Genomic DNA, 22,384 nt, shown 5'->3' with positions numbered 1-22,384 from the left:
CAAATTTAGTGTGGGAGGTACTCGAAGGACGGGACCGATATAGTCCATATTCCAACATGATAAATGATTGGATGAAATAATACGATGTGCAAAGATTAGACCAATCAGAAAATCTCCTTGAGAGTTATCTTGCGGATTTGCCATTTTATTTAGGTGTCTTGTTTGTTTTTCAGGGTTTCTTGGAGCTTTTCGGCCATAATCTCAGGAAGTATGGACTTGCTATTGCAATTGTACAATCGTTAAGGGGCCGCAAGGACAATCTGCTGAAAAAAATTCAAAACGATTCGAGAGGACTCTTAAATTTCACTTTTCTGAATTTTGTGCGAAAATACCCGAATGTGTGGATCGATATAGTCTTACCCCATTTATCGATCGATTGCACACTTCGCCAAATGTCGTTGACACAATTTTTCAAAAAAATTTTGAACTTTTGTGGGGGAGATGTGGACCTATAAAGCCTATATTTGAACTTAAACTAAGTTTGGGCAAAATATTATAATAATTGTTCCGAAAACATCCCATACGGGACAGGGGAGACTTCTCTCATCTCCCTTGGGTAAAATATTACGAAGTATAAAATTTGGTTCGAATCGGTAGATCCGTTCGACAGTTATCGTGTGCACCAGATGAACGGACAGGGCTAAATCGACTCCAAATTGTCTGAAACGAATTTCGTCCAAACAAACTTGGGGCCTAATACCATTATTTCGATGAGACACACCTTTGGTCTATTTTGTATGTATCCCCATTACTGTAAATCCTGAGGTATAAAATAGGTGGCGTGCTGCAATAGTTGTATAAAACATCCAATTGTACAACTGAACTGAAAATTTCTCTGTCATGATAGAGACAATTTGTAGCATGGGAGGAAATTGTGGTTCTCTACACAAAACCCATTATATATTAGGCAGTAGGCCCGTTATCTAACAGACACATTATTGCAATTAGCATCAGGGGAAAGGTCAGTAGCCAGTATGGAATGAATTATGCGTAAAATATACGACTAAAGCAGACAGTACGCTTCCAAAAATAAACTTGTTGAAAGAAAAAAAGCAAGCTTTGTTAGGCATTACACCTGATTATTTAAATAATCCTTGCCAAAGCAGGATATACGGGTGTAGCGTTAAACAGGAGGGATATACTTTTACTGAATATTACTGAAAGTACTTCGTTTTCAATATAGAGTGAATATGCGTCGATATTCTATTTTTGCAATATTTCTGCATTCACACGTTTAAAAGGGGGGTTCTATTCAAATGAGCCAAATTTTTTACTTCAATTTTTCGACTTTATTTTGTTTTCCTTGTATAATACTTATACAAATTGGATTTGAATGCAAATGAATGACTAAGTTGACTCCAAACACAGGAAGCAAAATGTAATAAAACTTCATATCTTGTATAATTCAGAAAAAATGGAGGTTGAAAAAAATTTTGCAGGGGGGTTCTATTCGAGTGAGCGGCAGTGTATGATTACACTACAAACAAAAAAATGGATATATTAGGCTGTAACTCTGTTATCTGATCACGTACATCAACATAATTGACATCAATGGAAAGGTCAAGAGATCGTTTTCCAAATATACCTCATGTGGGCGGAATGTGTCTTTCAGGAACAAAGATATAAGCTGTATATTAAAAATTTTCACAATTTTCACACAAAAGTTGTGGTCCATTTAACCCTCTAAATATTATCTGATCGCCATCTCAAATTGCAAGCATCTTCATTGTCATATACTCTTACCTCATTTAAAATTTTCACCCGCTAAATATTTCACGATCATCGGCAATAAAAATATGGATCTATTGTGGTCTGAACCCGACCTCCATACAAAATTTCGTGACGATCGGTCCATAATTGCGGCCTATAGTTTGATTACAATTTATAATGGACAGACGGACGGACGACACACATCTCAAAATCGCTTTATCTCGTCGAGATATGAAGATTGGTATACCACATTGGGGGTCTCCGACGAATATTTCGCCGTGTTACATGAATTTTTCCCAAAACAAACTTATAATACCCTTTCCACATAATGGTGTAGGGTACGAAAACAAAAAACCAAAACTATAAAGGAAAACACACTAATATGTCACGGTGCGCCTGAACCAATTTTACTTTAATGGAAGGTGCATACACCTAGGAAGTTTTTGCGGATTCTGAAACTACAATGTTCATAGATGAGAAAAGTGGAAAAAAATCGCCGGAGTGGTTTTTAAATTAATCACGATCAAAGTCCACATTTATAGGGTTTCTTAGGATTTCCTTGGAAACCTATTGAAATAAGATTATGGCAAATGTTGTAGATGTGAAAATTCTCTACAAGATTGACATTTACGACTTTTTCCTAGGTTTTACCATTTTTTAGATATAGATGTTGAAATTGGGACAATGAACTGACTGTATCGCCTCCTTACAAAACAATGTTATGCACGGTGCGCTCTAACTAACTTTAATTGGAAGGTGCTTACACTTGGGAAATTTTTGCAGATTCTGAATCTACAGATGAGAAAATCAAAAAACAAAAAATCGACGAAGGGGCAAAATATGTCAACCGATATTAGCATAACAATTTTGAAGATTTTAACTTTATTCGTTCAGAAAATACCAAATTTTAGTAATTGTCGTTCTAATTTCCAAAAAACTATTTAATACAACTATTTTGCACTCCGTCCCTGTTCAAATTTTCCGCTCAGAATTCTAGCTCAACTCGTTCGCGTAATACGAACGGTAAATTTTTTTGTGAATTTTAGTACTTTTTTTCTTACGAACACAACTACATTTCAATAGGAACCCTCACTCAGAAATTGAAGATTCTAGATTTAGCCGTTTCGCCTCGACGTTTATTACCAGTAAGTCAAACCCACTTTTCTCCCACTTTTCGTAACTCTTCTACTACGAATTTTCAAAAAACCAAGCCAATTCGACCGCCTACGCCCCAATACTAACCCTCACCCAAAATTTCAAGATCCTAGCTTCCGCCATTTCACCAGGGCATTAATAGTCAGTCAAACATTATTGCTCAGGTATTAAGACACGCGTTTGAGGCAGTTATGAAAATAGGAGTGAATGAGATACGAGAATATATTTTATTAATATTAAGAGAACCGCGACAACATATTGAGATAATAAGTGGTTGCAGTAATGAAACACAAAAATAGCAATCGTTTGATATGAAAAAGTCAAAATCGCATTTTTTAAGATACGAAGTTGAGGAAGTAAGTCATCGATATGTAATAATACGATGATAAAATTAGTGTGAAACAAAAGTTATCTGCTTATATTATCTAAAGAAATTTTAAAATTATGAAAAATAAAAACTTTAAAAGCTTTTTGTGCGGAAGCTTTTTTTTATCAAATCACTTTATTATTGGAGCAGTCCTCAGGGTGGCATTCCGGCAGTAGATTCAGTGGCGTATATTTTCATAATGTACACATTTTACCGATCACATATGTCATTGGCGATAGGATCCGACGCCAAGATCGTAAATCATCCGTCCGCAGGATGTAGAATTACAGAAAAGCAGTGGTTCCGAATATATTACCGCGTCTTGGGGATCTCGACTTGGAATCCATTTTGAAGTTGGGCAACTGGGAGAAAGCTTCCCATAATGTCAAGAAGTAAGTAGAGCGTCTAAAATCATCACTAATGGCGGTATAAGGTAACAATATAAGTGACAAAAGATAAATTGTCACATACCAATCTCCAGATTCTCCAATTGCTTAAGCATTACCCATGAAAGTCCATGTTTTCACATCTGCAACATCGCTCATCATAAATTGTGGTAGTACCACGATGCTCTACAAACTGTCAGTTAAAATAACATGTGCACCTCTTCGAATCTGTCAGTGTCATGTCGTTGAAACTAACAACCGTTCTATCGTCCTTCTTTCGCGGACTAGAGAGTGATTTAACCGTAGCATCAGTAGCAACAAGAGAGGTATAGGGAGAAAAGGAGACAGGAGATATGTATTTTCCGCAGGAAAAAGAAAGAAATGGAAAAACGGAAGTGTGAAAAAATCGTGATGTAAAGGAGCCAGAATGAGGTTCGAAAATTCTATCAAAGAGTGAAACATCAAATTATGGCTTTGGTACCGGTACATCCTCCTTTTGAGGCCAGCAAGGTAATTTTGCAACAGATACATAAAGTGTGGTTAGCATACGGAAAGATAATTTTTCCAAAAGTTGGTATTCAATAGTAGCGAAGACGACGAAGATACACAGTTTCAATCACCCCCGGGACAAGATAAGGTAAAGACAGCAATAAACCGGCTGAAGAATAATTAGGCAGCAGGAACCGATGGATTACCAGCCGAGCTGTTCAAAACCGTAGGCAACACGCTGCAAATATGTATGATGCATCAGTTAGTTAGCACCATCTGGCAGGAAGAACGCGTACTCGACGATTGGAAAGAAAGGAGATAAGACGTCATGCTCTAGCAATAGGGGCAACAGTTTTCTCTTTATTGCTTACAACATATTGTCAGGAATATTCTGAGAATGACGACTAAAGCCTATGGTCAAATAAATAATTGGGTCACACCAATGCAGCTTTAGACCTGAAAAGTCCACAATTGACCAGATATTTACCCTGGGACATATCCTGGAGGAGACTTAAGAGATGCATATCGACACCTACCACCTTTTTGCCGATTATAAGGTAGCCTTCGACAAAGGTATTCCAAGACATGTCTGAATTTGGTATCCCCGCAAAGCTTTGTAAGATTTCATTAATTGGTACAAGGTTCAACATTCTGCTGAAAAAGATTATACGAGATTCAGATGTTAAAAGAAATGGCACAATTTACACCATGACGATACTTGCCAAAGAAGATAAGTATGTGCTTGGTGTTTTTGAAAGAACAATTCTTCGAAAGATCTACGACCCAATATGCGTTGACGATTACGTTGGCTAAGCCGTATCATAAGAATGAGCAATGATGAACCCGTTAAAAGGGGATATGAATACGGACCGCATGGCGGTACACGCAAAAGTGGAAGGCCAATGCTCCGATGAAGTAAACATGTGAAAGACGAGATCGGAAAACGCGGTTTTCCAAATTGGAGAAATAAAGCAACAAAGACCAATTATTAAAACAAGTTAGAAAGTATCAGACAGCTGTGCCGATGGAGATATACCCTCAGCCTCGGACTCAAAGAAAATAAGTAAACTCAATGTTTTTTTTTAATTTTGGGCCAATTTCCCAAGAAGACGAGATGAGTCCTTAAACGGCACTCTTCCCAAAGTTTATGTGGGAGGCACCCGAAGGAGTGTTCCGATGTAGTCCATATTCGGACGTAATCCAAGTCTCTAAGAAATAATACGATGTACAAAATTAAGACCAAACCGGTTTCTCCCTTCCCGAGTTATCTTAAGCACTAGTCAGTTTAGTTCGCGTCGTATCAGGAAGTATGGACTTGCCCAAGAAAATTGCACCGTCGTAAAAGGAGCCGTAAACAAATTCAAAACGGTTCGAGAAGAGCTGTTAAACTATACTTTTCCCAAAGGAGTGGGTCGATATAGTCCATATTCGAACTTGATATATGCATGGAAGTAATATTTCCACATCCCTAGTTTGGAACAATTCGGATAGTACCTTCTGGAACTATCGTGCGAATAATCTTAGCGAAAAAAATTGAACTTTTGTGGGGGTAATTACCGGAAGGGGTAGAACGAAATTTACAAGACATAAATTTGAACCAAATAGGTTGATTCTTTGTGAGATATCGTGCGCACCAGCCAGCCAGACAGACGGACGGACATGGGTAAATCGACTCCAAATTGTCTGAAATGGATTGGGGTCTAAAATCCTTATTTCGATAATCTCGTTGGGTTAAATGTTGATGGTATAAACAAATATAAGAATTTTAGAAATAGTTTTCGGTGATTTTTATCGATTCGATGAATGAAAAAAGACAAATGTTTCGAGGTACTATTACATTACTTTTTACCAAAGGTATCACAATAACTTCATGACCCCGTACAGCATTTTAAGTTATAACAATTTTAAAACCTGGGAATCTTTCTTTCATTATTTGAAAACCTTTTCTATCATGATTGCGACATATTGTAACATGGAATGTAAATGTAATTCTATGCAAGAAAATCACAACAATAAAAAAACACTTATATGTTAGGCAGTAGTTCAGTTATCTAATCGCTATATTCATGTTGGTTTTCAAGTTTATTTTCGTAGAATATGTCTCCTAGAATAAAATATAGACCAAAAATATTTTTCCCACAAAAGTTCACCCGCTAAGAACTATCCGCTCATTATCCAAAATTGTTGGCATCTTCCATGACCAAAACTCCTACCTAGTGTAAAAATTTGTCAGTATTAAATTATAACTGCGAACTCTAGCGTGGTTATGGTTAATGGCTGTAACTATGTTATCTGAGCACGTACATCAACATAATTGGCATCTATGGAAAGATCGAGAGATCGTCTTTCAAAAATAACTCACGTGGGCTGAATGTGTCTACCAGGAATAAAGATATATATATATTTTTTCCACTTTTCACACAAAAGTTTCGGTCCATTTCATCCGCTAAAAACTATCTGATCATCATGTGGTACTGCAAGCTTCTCTTCTGTCATAAGCTCACACCTTATTTAAAATGTCGCGCTGATTGGACTATATACGACCTGCAGAGCAGATACAAATTCAGAAAAAAAAATGTTTTTTGGTCCATTTCTCACCGTAAATATTTCACGATCATCACCAATAACAATAGCGATCTATTCTGATGTGAAACCGAACTCCATACCAAATTTCGTGACGATCGGTCCACAATTGCGGCCTGGAGTTTGATTACAATTTATAATGGACAGACGGACACACGGACGGATACACATCGCTTTATCGCTTTATCTTGTCGAGATATGAAAAGTGGTATATAACATTGGGAATATTTCGAATATTTCGCGGTGTTACATGAATTTTTAGCAAAACAAACTTATAATACCCTTATGACATACATATGAAATAAAGTTATATATAATATTAAATGATATACACTCCACGTCAGTAGAATAGAACACCTAAATTTCTGTTAATGTTAGCTTATATATATCGAAGCAAATGAATCTACGTTTTTAATTTTGTAGGGATCTAAAGTCTATGATGTTCCGTATCAAACACAGAAAAAATTAAGTTTCTAGCTCTTTGCGAAATGATTTTCTGATCAATTTTCAGATAGTACTATGAAAAATAGACATTTATTTTTGGTCATCAGGATAGAACAGTCATTTTATTTTCCCGAATTTGTGAGATATTAACGCCGAATTTTCTTTCAGTAGATAAAGCAAGGCTTTCTAATCATTTTTCATCAAAGAAACCCTATAAATAATTCCGCGAACAGCGAAATAGCACCGTTAAGGGGTTTAAATTGACAGATATTTGAAACATCACAGAATATCAATAGGAGCCGCGCAGTTTTGTCATATTTCTTCACATTAAGATAGAATATGACACAGACAACCTCGACGGATACAATCGAGTGCTTCGGATGCTGATAAGATGGAACATTTTCAAAATAATTATGAAAAACGTCAAAATTTCTTCAATAAAACGGGTTTTCCGCGAACAAGTCTGCCGTTCAACGGTTTAGAAATATGCTCCAGATTTGGAGGAAGATAATCTGATACGAAAACAACCGTTATTTTAATACACTGAGAGAAATATTAGTACTTTTTAAAACAACATACGAAACCTAAAACCTCAATTTACATGACTGTGTTTTCCCGCGAAAACGGGGCTTTTACATTTGCGAGTTCAGTTAAAAAAACTATGGAGATCATAACCTGGTCCATTTATATTAGAGCACAACACTGTTGAGAACAGCCACGGACACCGAAATAAGAACACATATAAAATTCAAAGTCCACAGGGTGGTTCAATTTGAAAATATGCTAAAATTTCCCTCAGTGTAGTAAAATAGCGTTTGTTTTCATATCAGATTATTTTCCTTTAAATGGGGAGCATATTTCCAAGCCTTTAAACGGCAGACTTGTTCGCGGAAAACCCCTTTTATTGAACAAAACATCATGGATATTATAAAAAATTTTGAAGTTTTTCATAATTATTTTGAAAATGTTCCATCTTATCAGCATGAATCCGTCGAGGTTGTCTGTGTCATATTCTATCATAATGTGAATAAATATGACAAAACTGCGCGACTCCTATTGATATTCCGAGATGTTTCAAATATCTGTCAATTTAAACACTTCAACGCTGTTATTTCGGTGTCCGCGGAATAATTGATAAGTTTTCTTTGGTGAAAAATGATAAGATAGCCTTGCTTTATCCACTGAAAGAAATTTCTGCGTAAATATCTCAAAAAATCGCGAAAATAAAGTGACAGTTCTATCCTGATGACTAGACATCGGATTTTTGCATGTTTTTTATTTCTCATCCGATTGGACTCAAATTTTGGATCTAGGCGTTTTAAGGGTCAATTTTTCGATATTTGGGGTCATATCAAAAACATGCAAAAAATATGCAAAATATATGCAAAAAATATGCCAAAAAATATGCAAAATATGCAAAAAATATGCAAAATATGCAAAAAATATGCAAAATATGCAAAAAATATGCAGAATATGCAAAAAAAATGCAGAATATGCAAACAGTTTTTGGCCGAAAATCGTCATAAAAGTCGAAAAATTGTCAATTAAAGTTGAAAAAATCATCAAAAAATACATAACAGTGTTCTAAACTAAGACTGTTGACCGTACACGCAGAGAAAAAATATTTTTCGCTTTTGTTGGAACAAAAATATATGTTTTGGTTCCAAAAATGTATTTGTTTTGTTCAAACATTGTAATCCAAATCCAAAAATACCATCTTTTGTTCCAAACATAGAAAACAAAAACAACTTTCGAATTTCCGCAATATTGTTAAAATCGTTAACAATACCGATTGTAGGAACTATCATAATCTAATTTTGTTTACAAAAAGTATTGTCAATACAGAAAACCAGCCCAGAAATTTTTGATTTGAGTGCATATACTTCTCATATACACTTTTCGCATAACTTGGATATAAATGTCGCGTATAATATTGCAATCATTGATGAACACAATACATGGTTTGCTGCATTGGCTGACAACAAAGACAAACAAAAAGCCACAAGAACCCACCACAACATAAGGAATAATTAAACACCATAACAAAGATGAAAAGGAAAGAAGAATGAAACAAAACAGGAACAAATAAAAACAAGAGTCTCACAAGTACATACACACAAAAACAAAGGTAAAGGCAGCATGTCATACAAACACACCACAACTCACCAAAATTGTTTTTTCAACACGGCATCGAATAGCGAGAGAAGAGAAACAAATTTTCGAAGAAAAGAGAGAAATATTGTTCAGTTGACACAAACTATTTTTGGATTTACAATACTACATGAGGAATCCAACAATATGTTAACAATACATATTTTGCTCTTGGAATATTGTTGGATCAAACATATTTTTTTCTCTGCGTGTATAACATCGTTTTTTTAGCAGATTATTATGTTATTGAGACCATTTACGACAGTGTGGTGTAGGGTATAAAAGTATGGTATTGTAATACAATTTTTTATTATTAAACTATGCAGAAATATAAAATTTGATAGAATATCAAACGCTCTATGTAAAATGCAATACTTTCTTTGTAATAATTTGTAGCGTTGGGCTGGTTATTGTTCAAAGGGAACAAATCGATGTCGGATTTTTTAGGGCGGCACCCGCATAAAGTTTTTAGTTTGGCCAGATTTTAAGATTGCCAAAGTTTGAGCACAATTGGAATATGTTAACATGTGCCACTGGGGCCCCGAATTTATGAAAATCTCGATTTTCTGGCTATTTAGCGACTTCGGCGACCCATTTCTCTGGAATGGTTAAAGCTTTTTGTCCATATTAAGCATTAAATTAAAGACCATTCTGTTCTTAACATTTCTCGTTGAACAACAAACTACGTAAATATTACAGAATTCGAGATAATAAAGGCAATGTCCCGAAAAACGTGACTAGGTACGCCTTTGTGCGAAAATGGAGACTATTAAAAAACCTTTTCTTCATTTTTATCAATTTTTGGAATGAAAACAAATGTCTTTGACATTTTGTTCTAAATTAAATTTATTCAAGAGTCAGACATCATGTGGTCTTGGAGCTATCTGGGTACAGCTGACTACTTGAAGAACGCTCTGCTATGTAGTTCGCAACTTTCATGTTGTTTACCATACTTTGCGCCTCCTGGAAATTCGGAGTTAATGTTTAATCTCTTGAACAACAAGAATTATGCCAGATCTTTTTCTAGGATTTTCGGCAGTTGCTCTTTTGGAAGTTTGGATCGAATATTTCTGAAGAAATTTGAATCTTTGCTTTGTTAAGATTTTTGTTGCCTTTTGGCTCTTTACGGCGTTTTGCACCGTTGGATCAAACAATGCCAAGCCAACAAGTTCAGGAATAAGATCCACAGGTGATTTATTATTTTGCTTTTTCCTTTTTCTGATACTTGTTTGTCTATGTTTTCGTATTTCAATAGATTTTCAATGAGGTCTAGCTCTTGTTTTTATGCTAAACGTATTGTAGAATCTGAAGAACCATCTGTCCCGAAAACAATCAAGTGTGGCTTCAAGAAAATCGTAACTAACCTGTAAGATGTATAGGAACGTCACTAGTATCATTATGGCTACAGTAGAAGCTATCGGAGAGGATCCCTACAAATATAAGATCTCTAGAAGCTTTATCCGTGAACAGCGGAGTATAAACCGTGAAAAATAAACTCAACAGCTTCAAGGAACGAGGCTATTTGTGTGCACTGGCATGGAAAACTGTTCCGACATATTCTCAAAACAGAGAAGAAAAAACGGGCTGCTGTTCTGGTATCACATGGGGGTAAAAAACAACTCCTATGAGTTCCTGAAACTGACAGTAGCTCCTGGGAGTCACGGGGTCCACGATTCTGTACCACCGTACAAACTTGTTAGAAAATTGTTAAGAGGAATTTTTGACTGCAAGTTTGGAATCACATCCGGACATCAACCAAACATATTCAAGCGATTTCTATAAGAGTAGTCTGCGATTGACAAATCCAAGATCGAAGTAGGCGAGAGTGTTTTAAAACTGCTGCCCAGCCCACTTCCCAAGAACAAGAGGCCGTAGAAGCACCTTGCGTTTAAATCGTTCGAAACTTGACGCCCCCAGAATGATTTTTTCTATTTTATTTATTTATTTGGTATCCTACACGACAACAACTGAGTGTTTAAGTGAGAGTTTGGGTTATTGATTTTACAAAACGTATAATGAACAAGATAATGTTTATATAGATATAACATAGGATATATTGGGTAAACATTATCAATAGGTTAGAAAGAAATAGAGACAATAGATTGAGTTTAATACAAAAAATAGTGAAAAGGACATTCAGAAATATTTTTAGGTCCAAAACAAAACCTAAACCGCATTGAAGATTTACTTAATACGAAAGGCATTCACAAACAAATATCAGATAAAGGAAATAGCAAAATGATAAATCATATGTGGTACCTTAGTCCTGAACTTAATGGTCTGGCACTGTCTGAACTGATAGTGCAAAACACCGTAAAGATCCAAAAGACGACACAAATCTTAACAAAGCAAAGATAGAAATTTCTCCAGAAATAATCGATCCAAACTTACAAAAATCAACTGCCGAAATTCCTAGAAAAAGGTTTACCAGGCATAATTACAAGTGAGACTTAATTGTTGTTCAAGAGATTAAACTTTAACTCCGAATTTCTTGAAAAAGATTCTGCAACCTGACCACAGAACATCAATTACCAGGAGGGGTAAAGGATGGTAAATAACTTGAAAATTGTGAGCGACATAGCAAGGAGTCGAGTTCATCACCAAATTGTCATCTGTACCCAGATGGCTTCAAAACCACATTATGTCAGTCCCTTCATGTTCACAGATATATCCCGTGTAAGCAACATTTTATAATTTCAACGCATAGGTAACATTACTGAGTCAAAAACGGCCGTGTTACTTACACCAAGGATTTTACCTGGTTAATCGTTGCCAATGTGTTAAAAGTTGTAAAACACTTCTATGTGGCAATAATTTTGCGAAATCATGAATGAAAATCACCAATATTACCACATCATTTCAAAATTTAATTCAAACGCGTAGGCAAAGATAGCTAATAGGTAGCTGCGTAAGTAAGTTAAAATATGTATGAACAAAATGTAAGCGTTTGTCATTGAAGCCATACAATGAATGTACAAATGTCCATCTTTGTAAAAACAAAATTACATTTAAAAAAGGAAATGTTTGATGGATAGCGATGCCATTCCACGGCCGATATGTCTGATGAGTCTCTACAAAAGGCGAACCATGTCACATGGTGGTTGTGAGGGTTCGAATCTTCGGCTTTCCTTTTTCACTTGCAAACATCATCGGTCATTAAGCTCGACTCCAACGAGAAATGAATTAAAATTAATATTAAAATAGATCTTCGCCCTAATAGGCAACATTTTCAAATAAAGTAAAATTTATTCGTTTTCATTCGCTAAAATTTGATAATATAGGAAGAAAAAAGTTGTTTTTTTTTAATAGACTCCATTGGGTTTAATAATTCGAATTCAGTAACACTTACGTACGTTGTTGTTCAGCAAGAAATGTTAAGAACAGAATAGATTTTAATTAAATGCGTAATACGGGTCGAAGTCGCCAAATAGCAAAAAAAAATAGATTTACATAACTTCGAGGCCCCAGTACCACGTGTTAACATATTCGAATTGTGCTCAAACTTTGGCAATCTTAAAATCTAATAATACTAAAAGATTTAGGCGGCTCCCTGGCTAAAAAATCCGAGATCGATTTGGTACATTGAGTTAAAACAAATTAATTACAAATTAAATTAAGATACTACAAACAAGAAAATATTGAATTTTACATAACACGTTTGATATTTTATCAAATTTTATATTTTTACATAGTTTAATAATAAAAAAATGGTATTACGATACCATATTTTTATACCCTACTCCACACTGTCGTAAATGGTCTCAATAACATAATAATCTGCTGAAAAAAACGATGTTATACGGTCAACAGTCTTAGTTTAGAACACTGTTATGTATTTTTTGATGGTTTTTCCAACTTTAAATGACAATTTTACGACTTTTATGACGATTTTCGGCCAAAATCTGTTTGCATATTCTGCATATTTTTTGCATATTTTGCATATTTTGCATATTTTTTGCATATTTTGCATATTTTTTGCATATTTTGTGCATATGCAAAATATGCAAATATGCAAAATAAATACGAAATATGACCCTGCCATTGAATTTAGATTTCTTTGAAACGAATTTTGGTCCAATCAGAATCTTCGTATCTTTAATATTAAAAAATATGCAAATATGCAAAATCCGATGTCTACTGATGACCAAAAATAAATGTCTATTTTTAAATGGTTTTATTTAGCTCACCCCGTTTGTTTTATTATTTATTCTTGGGTCAAATTTAGTAATTCAAATTTCACCCTCTTCCTGTCAACCGATTAATCTGAAATTTTGTATACACTTTGGATTTTGGTGACAATACAATTATGTTTATTCATTATCATTATAAATTCAAGATGGCGGCCGCTACAAAATGGCGGATAACGTAGGTTTTATCAATCCCATCAATATGGGTATCAAATGAAAGTGCTCAGCAAGCAGAATACAATATACTATAAAAAATTGAAATCCAAGATGGCGGCCGCTACAAAATGGCGGATAACGTAGGTTTTATCAATCCCATCAATATGGGTATCAAATGAAAGGGCTCAACAAGCAGAATACAATATACTATAAAAAAATTGAAATCCAAGATGGCGGATAACGTAGGTTTTATCAATCCCATCAATATGGGTATCAAATGAAAGGGCTCAACAAGCAGAACACAATATATTATAAAAAATTGAAATCCAAGATGGCGGATAACGTAGGTTTTATCAATCCCATCAATATGGGTATCAAATGAAAGGGCTCAACAAGCAGAATACAATATACTACAAAAAATTGAAATCCAAGATAGCGGCCGCTACAAAATGGCGGATAACGTAGGTTTTATCAATCCCCTCAAAATGGGTATCAAATGCAAGGTCTCAACAAGTAGAATACAATTTACTATGCAAAATTGAAATCTAAGATGGCCGCCGCTACCAAATGGCTGATAACAATTGTTTATCAATCCCACCAATATGGGTATCAAATAAAAGGGCTTGACAAGAAGAATACAGTGCACTATACAGTACATCTTATACACCCGAAAGCCATACAGTTTCCAGCTAAGTACAATTACGGGACGGCTGAAAGAAGAATGTTGCCTTTAATACTATCATGGGCTTCTACTATACATAAAATGCAGGGCAGCACTGTGGATCACGCAGTCGTATACTTAGGTGCGAAACTGTTTGAAGAAGGTCAAGCCTACGTGGCTCTTAGTAGAGTAAGATCTTTGCAGGGACTACGTATAGAGGAGTTGGACTGCAATAAACTAACGGGCAAGAAACCTTGCAATAATGAAGCACTAAACGAATTAAACAGAATGCGAAATAAAAACTAAAAACTAGAAAATAAAAATAGGTAAAAACACTTTTTAAGTTAAACGGTTGTATGTTAAACATACATTGCAATGTTTAAGATAAATGTACTTAAAACCAAAAGATAATAAAATAGATACAGTCGAGGGAATTATAAACATATGCATAGACTAGACTAAAATAAAACCGTGGGGCACGTCAATTGTCTACAAATTATCGACTTAATGTGGTTAACATCTAAACCTGGTTAAATATTGAGTTTTGATAGAAATTCAGGGCTATATCTCTGAAACCAATGCGAATCTTCTTCTGACCTCTGAAGCAAATTTGTAGATAAGGACAAGAATAAAAAAATATTTGTAGAAATAATGAACTCGAAAAACTTCATTTATTGCCTCAAATTTCAAAATATAAGCAAAAAATCCACAATTTTTATACATTTCGCACCGTATCTCCAAAACCGTTAATTTTTTTTGTAATACACAACTCTTCAGAACATGTCATTGTTGTAAAATGCCTCTATGCCGTTGTTTTCAGTACATTTTTCAATAGATTTTGATGCCATAGATGGAGTTTTTCTTATGCGGGTTTTCAAAAGATAAGTTTTACTAGTTTAGGGCTACAATATCGCTAAAGACAGCAAGGCCAAATTCCTATTCGTTTCTGAGATAAAGGCCTGATAAATGTAGATTTAGCCCGGTTTAGATGAGGCCATAAAATCCGAACTGGATCTGACAGGACAAAACCCTACTAGGGTTTTTGTAGTCTAAATACACTCCGGTTCATCTGAATAGAACCAGCCAATATTTGTCTACAAATACCGTTATATCTGACGAAAAGAGAGGAATTGTAAATTATAATTTTGTGAACATGTAGAATATATAGTAGCCGATATTTTCAATACCTAACATGTTTCACATATGCGTCATAACGGTACTTTTTACTCGCTTTATGAAAAAATGTCAAAATATTAGCATTTTTTAATGGTTCACCAGGATAGAACCACCCTAAGAATTTACACAAATCCTTTGTTAGATGTGGTAAACTTTAACAAAAAGCTATTTATAATTATAAATAAATGCCGTGAGTATTAATTGCTATCAAATATTGTGCAAAAATGTGTATTAGGGTCTTGAAATTTGATGAAAATCGATGCTTAGAGCTCCAAAAAATATTTTTATGAAGAAATCGGTAGAAACAATTTATAATGACAAAATTTTATACTGAATTATGTTCAAAATTTTCTATACTACAATAAAATTACAAAAAAGTCACATTTGATAGGTTTATGAGTCCGAAACAGAGGAAATATGGTAAAGATAACTCAAATTTCTACCTTTCCAGTCCAAAATTTGATATTTTATCTCAGGAAAGTGAATGCAAATCGATGTGTTCCACCCAGTTGCGTTGGCTGTGGACATTTACAGATCCAAAAAATAAAGAAAATTCCACCGCCGAACGCTCCATGTCAACATCAAGTCTTTGGAATTTCAAAAGGTTCTAAGACCCTAATACAAATTTTTGCACAATATTTGATAGCAATTAATAATCACGGCATTTATTTATAATTATAAATAGCTTTTTGTTAAAGTTTACCACATCTAACAAAGGATTTGTGTAAATTCTTAGGGTGGTTCTATCCCGGTAAACCATTAAAAAATGCTAATATTTTGACATTTTTTCATAAAGCGAGTAAAAAGTACCGTTATGACGCATATGTGAAACATGTTAGGTATTGAAAATATCGGCTACTATATACTCTACATGTCCACAAAAATTATAATTTACAATTTCTCTCCCTTCGTCAGATATAACGGTATTTGTAGACAAATATTGGTTGGTTCTATTCAGATGAACCGGAGTGTATGTACTTTCAAAAAATGCACACTAGAAGTTGTTTGCATTTTCAGTGTTGCATAGTGATATCATGGTTTGTAATCTTATGAAGTATCTTTCAACAAAAAGTTTGGCTTCGATAACGTACCGTTATATTTTTTTTTAATTTTCTTTCAAAAAGCCCAAAATTTGTACGGTTTAAAGTGTTTCATCTGAATAGCACATTCTTTAATAACTTGAGTAAAAATGCAAATTTTGAATGCTACTTTTACGAATTTTTAAAATTGGAATAAATAAAAGCTACTTCTAGTTTAAACCGCTAAAATTGGTCGAACTCTGACTTTAATACCGGGGAAATAAGACCTTACGAAAGCTGTGGGCTTTAATACGTTAAAAATTTGGCATAAAATGACAGTTTTTTCTTAGTGTTATAAAAAACTAAAGAAAAACGAAGGAATGAAGAGAGATGGTGCAAAATAAACATGAAATTCAACTGAAAATTGGGTATTTTTGATCGAGAAACTTCGAATTCCTACGACTCCAATTCCATAATACGGATCAATGACGGCATTAAGATAAGTTAATCATTAAAATACCAGGTTAATGTTATTGCTCTGGGTTTGAGCCAACATACTATAAGGAAAAAACGAGATCCTTCCTATACACAGAAAGAAACTAAGTGGAATTTCTGCGGCAGATATAATGAATATTATAAGGAAAAGCCAGTGGACATTCCCCGAGGCAAAATAATCATTATTAGCAGGTTATCGATGGCAGAAACTTTCACTTCTTGGATCTCCTGGAAGAGAAGAACTTAATAGACCATCTGCATTGCCGAGGTGGCACCCTCATGGAATCGGAAAGTACAAAATATTGCGGTACAAAATGTAGGGTTATCTCCAGTTTATGTCTGTGTCAGAAATCTAACCTATTTTCTTTCGGTGTATAGGAAGGATCTCGTTTTTTCTTTATAGTATGTTGGCTCCGACTCAGAGCAATAACAATCACCTGATATTTTAATGATTAACTTATCTTAATGCTAACATTGAGCCGTATTATGTAATAGGAGTCGTAGGAATTTGAAGTTTCTCGATCAAAAATACCCACTTTTCAGTAGAATTTCAAGTTTATTTTGCACCATATCTCTTCATTACTTCGTTTTTCTTTAGTTTTTTTTTATAAAACTAAAAAGAAACTGTTTACTTATGCCAAATTTTTAACGTATTATAGACAATTAAAGTCCACAGCTTTCGTAAGGTCTTATTTCCCCGGTATTAAAGTCATAGTTCGACCAATTAGCGTTTTAAACTTGAAATAGGTTTTATTCATTCCAATTTTAAAGAAATTTGCATTTTTACTCAAGCTATTAAAGAATGTGCTATTCCGATGAAACACTTTAAACCGTACAAATTTTGGGTTTTTTGAAAGAAAATTAAAAAATATGTAACGGTACGTTATCGAAGCCAAACTTTTTGTTGAAAGATACCTTATAAAATTACAATCCAAGATACATAAACTTTCCCGAGGTTATTCAACGGGTATCGACTAAACTGAAGTAAAAAAAAAACAATTTGAAATGTGCTATGGACATGAAACGGAGTGTATATGTTAAAATACGATGATAAAATTAGTGAGAAACAAATGGTTATGTCATTTCGGTTATTTTGTGTGCCCCCATACCTTGTTTTCAGTAAAAAATCTGCTTATAGTGACTTCAAAAAATTTTCAAAAGTTCTAAAAATAAAAACTTTAAAAGCTTTTTTATTGAATCACTTTAAAATTAAAATTTTATGCAATCTTATGTAAAAACTCATCAAAATATCATACAGGGATACGGGGTTGTAAAAAAAGTCATAACCATAGTAAGCACCAATGTAGTATAGCTTCTGGTGGTCTAGCCACTTTTTCCGCTTGTGCTCGCCAAATAGTTTGTTGACTTCAAGTTTAAGTTTTCTAACTTCCGGGTTTGAATGATATCCCGGAAACTTCTCTCAGCTACTCGAGGATTTGAGGGACTATGCAACCTTCTGAAGCGGCGATTGGTAAATTCTCTCATCGCGCCTATGGTTCAGAAAAGTACCGCGGTCAGAGGTTATGAAATCGGGTGGTCTGTTTGCGAAGACGATGATAGGAAGGGGTCTGAGCCAAGCGAAATGATTGGTTCAGGACACATCATTTGTCAGATCGGGTGCCACAATGGCGATGCCCGGCGGGCTGTAGCAGTCTTGTCTTGTCTCCCTATGGAGCGTCGTCTTTCACCGCGTAAAATGCGGTGCAATCAATTTGATCAGCCAGCGCTGTACTTTTCTGATCACTGCCTATATACAGATTAAGAGTAATGTCCATGATACAGAGCACAACATGATCATGTTCGAGAGCTATAAACACAGTTGGATAAGAACTATAAGTGACTTCCGAGAACCGGTCCTACCATGGACTTGCAAATACCTTAAGTTTAATTAATAAGTTTTTGTTTCGTAAACCCAACATCGTCTAGGATTAATACAGCACAAGATTTTATTTGACAGCATTAAATGTGTCTCTTTCTTGAGGAGGATACAATTCCGACCTCATTTTAAATAACTTTATTATTAACGGAAAAAGTAGCAAATAATCTGATCACCTAAATTCCAAACAAATCAATTCACATTGAATTGCATTTTGTTGTATTGTTGCCACACACACGATACAAGCTCCCCTGTATGCAAACTTTTGATCACACAATATTGTAAACTTCCCAAAAAAACAGTTGCACTTAACTTTTCACTTCTCGTTAAAACAGGAACAAAAAAAATCGCACAAAATTATTTGCCTAGAAAATCCCACGAATGTCAATTTAATATGAGACAATTGGAATCAGATGGTTTGGTTTGCTCTAGCACACAGCTGTCAATACGCTTATGGGTTGATATGCAAAACGTAAAACGAAGAAACGAAGCTTTACACCAAAATCCTACGAAGAACGGTAATCCAATTCCATTCAAAATCGCATACACAATCTCCCATGTACAACGAGCGGGTTAACTGCCAGAAATCGCCAGATAAACACACAAAAAAATATACGGGCCTTTTTTCCACACTCTTGCATCCCAATTGAACTCCTACGGAGGCAACTAGAGGCACATACATATGTACATACATTGGCGGCTGCCGCTAACTGCCTGCCGCAAAGCAACGGCAACTAAAACATTTGGTGCATTAAAGCGCATCTATTTAATTGATTGATGATAATAAAGGCAATACGGAGGTTGGCTGGCTGGCTGGCTGCAACTGCTGTTTCCTTGGTCCCAACTTAAATCACCCAAAAATATGTACTAATATCTCTCGAGTCTCTGTAAGGGGCAAAAAGGAAGTAAAGAGATTCCTTCAAAATTCGAGTAGGCCGAAAGGTATGGTGGCCGTCGTTGTGCTGTTTATGCATTTCTCAAGGGGAAAATTGTCAGACGCCGGCTACTAGTGCTGCTGCCGTTGCTGCTGTTAACGCGGCATTCTGAACGACAAGTCAAAGAAATTGTCAGTTGTACTAACTGATATTGTTGTCGCTGTTGTTGTTCTTGTTATTTGCTTGTAAGTACTCTCCATGGTACTACTGAGAAATAGCCGAAGAAGCAAACAAAAACAACAAGAAACAATCATGGGGATGCCAATGTGTTCCTCTGTGTGACCGACGACGGATCGATCGTTCCATCGACCATTCGTGTCGATGTGTCCATATCCACATTACTGTGTGTGATTCTATGGCACTGCCACCAGATATCAGCCAGCCACAGTTCGTATGTTGTTGTTGACAGGTTGATCATTGATCGATCTATCGGATTGTAACGAATGATTTTCATTTCAATACGATCGTGAGGATCACAGTGTTGTGTGTCCATTTTCACTGTAAACACCAATATAGCGATAAATACATAAGTGTATGCATGTTGGTGGTGAGGGTTGCCAATTTGAATTGCAATGTTGGTACTAAGGGTAAAAGTTTTCTGATGGATAGGTAAAGTATTGAGGTAAGTGACCTTCAAAGGATTTTCTTTGGATAGATGACCCTGAAAAGGTCTTCTATGGATAGAAAACCATCAACAGGTCTTCTTGGATAGAACGCATTTAACGGATCCTCTATAATAGAAGAGGTTCTCTATGGATAGAAGACTTTCAACAGGTCCTCCATGGATAGAAGACCTTCAACAGGTCCTCTACAGATAGAAGACCTTCAACAAGTCTTCTTTGGATAGAAAATCTTCAACAGGTCTTTTATGGACAGATGACCTTAAATAGGGCTTCTTTGTGTAGAAGACCTTCAACAGGTCTTCTGTGGGTAGAAGACTTTCTACAGGTCTTCCTTGAATAGAAAACTTTCAACAGGTCCCTTAGAGATTTAATCAGGTCCTCTATGGAGAGAAGGGCTTCAACGGGCCCTCTACGGATATAAGACCTTCAAGAGGTCCTCTACGGATAGAAGGCCTTCAACAGATCCTCTGTGGATAGAACCCCTTCTACAAGTCTTCTATGGATAAAATACCTTCTACAGGTCTTCTATGGGTAGAAGACCTTCAATAGGTCCTCTCTGGATAGAATACATACAAGAGGACCTCTATAGAGAGAAGATCTTCATCAGATCCTCTGGATAGAAGACCTTCAACAGGTCATCCACGGATATCAGGTCCTTTGTGGATAGAATACCTTCTAGAGGTCTTCTATGAATAGAAAACCATCAACAGGTGTTCTTTAGAAAGAAGACCTTCAACAGGTCATCTGTGGACCGAAGACCTTCACAGATTCTTTGTGCATAGAAGACCTTCAACAGGTCCCTTACGGATAAAAGACTTTTATCAGTTCCTCTAGGTAGAGAAGACCTTCAACAGGTCTTCTTTGGGTGGAACACGTTCCACAGGTCCTCTATGGATAGAAGACCTTCGACAGGGTTTCTATGTATAGAAGACACTCAACAGGTTTTCTTTATATAGAAGACCTTCAACAGGTCTTTTTTGGATAGAAGACCTTTAACAGATGTTCTTTAGAAAGAATACTTTAATCAGGTCCTCTATGGGGAGAAGACCTTCAACGGGCCCTCTACGGATATAAGACCTTCAACAGGTTCTCTACAGATAGAAGAACTTCAACACATCCTGTACAGATAGAAGACCTTCTACATGTCTTCTATGGATAGATGACTTTCTACAGGTCTTCTATGGGTAGAAGACCTTCAATAGGTCCTCTATAGAGAGAAGATCTTCATCAGATCCTGTAACGTGACCGTTACAATCAATCCACCTACCTACACGCCCGTTTTTCTTTTTTTTTTTTTTTACTAAAACCAGCAACAACTCCTTCTTATCAATATATAATATCATATAATAACAATATAATACAATATTAACATAACATTTACAAAATAATATAATAAAATGTTACCCGTATAATCTAATAATACCAATAAAATATAATAATATAATAAAATGTTACCAGTATAATATAATAATATCAATATAATATCAGTAATATCAATAGTGATTTACAATAGTAATTACGAAATAAAACCAATAGTGGTTTTATCTCCATCGCCACTACCCATCCTAATATTCAATTCGTTCGTGGTACTACACACAAAACCACACACAATATTCCCCACTCGTACTGACAACAACAAGCATAAGCATTTATTCATTTGTCAACACTGCCCACCCTAGCATACGTTTGAGTCAAAGGCAACAACATACAAACACACACCACACATCACTGGCTTAACAACGAATTGTAATTTAACACCACCATTCGTACTACAGCCCTAATGGCAATATTGCTCTTTGCCAGCTCCCCTGCTCTTAGCCAGCTCCATAATAACCGTGGCCAGCTATTTATAGCCAGCTACCTGCTCTTTGCCAGCTCCCCTGCTCTTAGCCAGCTCCATAACCGTAGCCAGCTATTTACAGCCAGCTACCTGCTCTTTGCCAGCTCCCCTGCTCTTAGCCAGCTCCATAA

This window comes from Musca autumnalis, unplaced genomic scaffold (assembly GCF_047663935.1).
Source record: "Musca autumnalis isolate F117 unplaced genomic scaffold, ASM4766393v1 scaffold_5, whole genome shotgun sequence".
NCBI classification, from domain to species: domain Eukaryota; kingdom Metazoa; phylum Arthropoda; class Insecta; order Diptera; family Muscidae; genus Musca; species Musca autumnalis.
This window is presented reverse-complemented; position numbering follows the sequence as displayed.